Below are 4,356 nucleotides of genomic sequence, written 5' to 3'. Positions count from 1 at the left end.
ATTTAGGTAGTGTGTATGCAAAAGTTTTTCATTTGTAGTTGTCGCTTTTTCATTCGATTTTTTTGTTTTACATTAAATTAATATTAAATTTTATTAACTTTTTTCCCTTCAGCATCGAAATACCTTTTGACTGAAAAAAGGGATGTAACGAAAACAGGTTTGCCTATTTATAGGATTCCCTTTTACGTAATAGCCCTTATAAATATTACAAAACCGATCAAAACTTTTCAAGGTTTTTTGATAATTTTCCAAACCTTTGCTACCTTTCCATTTGAATAGTTGCTCTGGTAACGGAATGAATAAAATGTGAAATGAAACGTTTTAGTTCTAAACCACCAATGATAACAGGATCCTTGAGTACAACACCTACTAAGGCTCTAAATATTATACGTTGCTTCACTTGTTCCCTATCGATCTGGCTGGCAAAGCGATTGCAGCGAAAGTAATGACACGCATGAATGCCATATCGAAATGGAAAAAGTATTTTGGCCATTCGTCCCTACTGAACAGGAACACTGTTATCTCCTCCGACATAGACTATCATGTAAGTCTTCCATTACCACCCTTGCTATTCTCCTGTTCACTCCCAACCAGGGAAGAATGGAAGACAAATCTTACCGAAATCGGTGGACCTCTGATTATATATACAGGTGGTTCAAAACAAGACGGTAAAGTGGGATTTGGAATCTTTTCCAATTCTCCTCACATCAATCTATCATTTAGATTACCCGACTACTGTAGTGTATTCCAAGCGGAAGTATGCGCTATCTGGTATGCTGCGAAAACTTATCTTAGAGAAGAGAATGTCACTACACGATATCCGCTTTTCACTGACAGTCAAGCGGCCCTTCCAGCACTCAGCTCCTCTCATACCCAATCAGATGTGGTTCGATCCTGTCTCTTATCTCTTAACGAGATAAGTGTTCAGAATTCTGTCCAAGTTACCTGGATACCGGGTCACAGTGGATTCGAAGGTAACTGCAAAGCTGATGAGCTTGCGATAGCTGGAGCTGCGCAATCAAATGTTAGTAACTTACCCACAATCCATATTCCGCTCTCAACATGTAAAATGATCATTGATCGAGAATTTTACAGCATTGCTGATCGGAGGTGGCGAGTGGAAACTACTTGCGTTACGACCAGACAAATCTGGCCATCCTACAATCTGAAACAGACAAAAACCCTTATAAGTTTTTCGAAACTCGAACTAAGGTATATAATATCTCTTATCACCGGCCACTGCCTTTTGGGCACTCACGCATGTCGGCTCGGGGTTCCTCAAAACGACCTGTGAAGATACTGCGAGTACGAAGATGAGGAAGTATCGAGCAGGCATTTGCTGTGCAGTTGTCCCGGCCTAGCCAGAAGTCGACTCGCTCTTCTAGGCTCTCCAACAATTGACAATCTTACAGTACTCTCGGACCTGAAAATCGAATCTCTCATTAAATTCTCGAAACGAATTAGTATCTTTGACCAAAATCTATAGTAAAAATCTCGGTTAGGTGGGGAAATCATCCGATGCGGCTTCACCCTTAAACCAACCAACCAAACCACCAATTTAAATATGTATTGCTTACCGCGTATAAAGGGAGCAAAATAGATCTTTCAGGTCGCAGTGCCAAATCTCCTCATAATAATAATCCAATATTTTCAATATTTCTCAGTTGAAGATATTTTAATTAAGCCCCCTTTTAATTCTTTCCCACATTGTCTTTTAATTCTTTTCGCTACCATCGGTGCTACACTGTGCAGCAAGCCATTTTCCCATTGCAATTGTGTTTGTAATGTGAACGATTTTTTTGTTTTTTTGTTTGGTTGTGAAATCGAAAAGCTCGGTTCGCCGACAGTTCAATTTGCAGATTAGTTGGCACGCAACTGGCGAGTGGTTTCATTTCGATTTTGGCGAAGTGTGAGTAATTAACCTTTTTGGTTGAAAGGCCTAAAAGGGAGATTACAGTCGCTCAATACTGAAACTTGTTGTGTGAAAAATGGAGAAATGAATTTACACAGAGTCAACTGACTTTGGAAAACTTGGAGAATTTTAATACGGTTAAAAAAGGCAAGAAAATACATTTTTGTTCGTGATATTCGCTATAGTAATGTACCAAGAATGACAGAATACAAAAGCGTCTTCCCATTTGGTGGGACGTCAGTACGGCGAATAGACATTCATTCCTTTAAAAACTGCTCCAGTTTTTTATGATGACCCTAAAATTGTTACAGACATTTTATTTTATTTCAAATTGCCGTTTGAGATCGGTTAATGAGACTATGGGCTTGGGTGTTTTTTTCGATGCAAAGTTCGTTTCACTAATCATATTAATTATATCATTGCACAATCATAGCACACGCTTAGCTTTTTTGAGGCATAATAGTCCTGAAACTTCAAGCCCTTATACCCGTAAGTTGCTCTTTTAAAGACAATTTGGCGAATTCCTACAAAAATGCAAAAAGAAAATATTAGTTTGGAGAAAAAAAAAAATGCATTATTTTCTTGGTAGATGGCTATAGCGGTCTACCTGTGGGCAAAAAATAAGGTGAATTTGGTTGTAAAATGAAAAATCTTTATTTATTCTTATAAATCAATTTCATCCCCTTCAAAATAATCCCCTCTCGATGAAATACACTTGTGCCAACGATTTTTCCAATCCCCGAAACATGCCAAATAGTCCATTTCCGGTATAGCCATCAGCACCTTCTTCGATTCAGCTTTTATCTCCTCAATCGACTCGAAACGCGTTCCTCGGAGTGGTCTCTTGAGTTTTGGGAATAGCCAGAAGTCACACGGAGCCAAATCAGGCGAATACGGTGGTTGCGGAACGATATGCGTGGAATTTTTGGCGAAATGGTCACGAAGAACGAGTGCAGGGTGAGACGGTGCATTATCGTGATGCAAAAACCAAGAGTTGTTGGCCCTTAATTCTGGTCTTTTTAGACGAATTGCTTCACGTAAACGACGCATAATGCTCAAATAATATTCCTTATTAACAGTTTGGCCAGGTGGAAGGAATTCATAGTGCACCACACCACGAAAATCGAAAAAAACTGTCATCATGACCTTTATTTTTGAACGACTTTGACGTGCTCTTTTCGGTCGTAATCATAAATACAAGTTTCATCTCACGTAATGATGCATTTGAGATTGTCCTGATAGTCTGAAAGCATTGTTTCACACACATCAACGTGACGACTTTTTTCCAAGAAATTGAGAGTTTTCGGTACCAAACGAGATTTGACTTTTCGTAGGCCCAAATGGTCTTTCAAAATGGTTTTCACAGATCCTTCTGATATTCCGATCATATCAGTAAGGTCTTTAACAGTCAACCGACGAGTTTTGAGCACTAACTCCTTCACTTTATTGACGTGTTAGTCATCTGTTGACGTCGATGGTCGTCCGGAGCGCTCCAAGTCATCAACACGTTCTCGACCCTCTTTGAAGTCTTTGTACCACTTATAAACATTTTTCTGCGACATGATCGAATCACCAAATGCCTTCTGCAACATGCTAAACGTTTCCGCAGCCGAAATTTCATTCCGTAAACAAAATTTGATGGCACTTCTCTGCTCAATCAAATCAGACATTGTAAAAATCGAAAAATTCACTCTTGGTCGTTTGGTAAACACAAGCGTAAATATATTACTGATAATGACATTCACATGAAAGTTGACCCAGATGTTATTAACGTTGCTACCATCTCATGAAAAGAATAACTAGAGCGAAATTTTAATCCCGCGAAGTTTGACAAATAAATTCACCTTACTTTTTGCCCACAGTAGTATATGTACATATGTCGTAAATCGGTGAAACTCCAAATTAAGAAAAAGTTTTTTCTAATAGCGGTCGCCCCTCGGCAGGCAATGGCAAACCTCCGAGTGTATTTCTGCCATTAAAAAGCTGCTCATAAAAAATATCTGTTGTTCGGAGTCGGCTTGAAACTGTAGGTCGCTTCAATTGTGGAATAACATCAAGACGCACACCACAAATAGGAAGAGGAGCTCGGCCCAACACCCAAAAAGACTGTACGAGCCATTTATATATATGTATAGGTATATATAACGATCAAAGAATTTAAAGTTTTTGCTCAAAGAGACATTTCAAAGAGAAAATTAGGTACATTTTACAGTTTTTCTTTGCTAAAAGCTAAAATACAAGCCAGACCGCTGAAATTGTGAATTTTGTAACAGCTAATTACGTCCAATTTTGGTTTCGTCGATTCTGTTCAAGCATTTTTGATGTTAAAGAAAATGTCGATAATATAGAAATATATGTAGATAAAATCACAGAATTATTTGATGTTCAGCGGCATGTTAGTAGTCGTAGCATCGTCGAAGAGCTAAAGAACGACCACAAAAAAA

The sequence above is a fragment of the Anastrepha obliqua genome, chromosome 5 (genome assembly GCF_027943255.1).
Source record: "Anastrepha obliqua isolate idAnaObli1 chromosome 5, idAnaObli1_1.0, whole genome shotgun sequence".
NCBI classification, from domain to species: domain Eukaryota; kingdom Metazoa; phylum Arthropoda; class Insecta; order Diptera; family Tephritidae; genus Anastrepha; species Anastrepha obliqua.
This window is presented reverse-complemented; position numbering follows the sequence as displayed.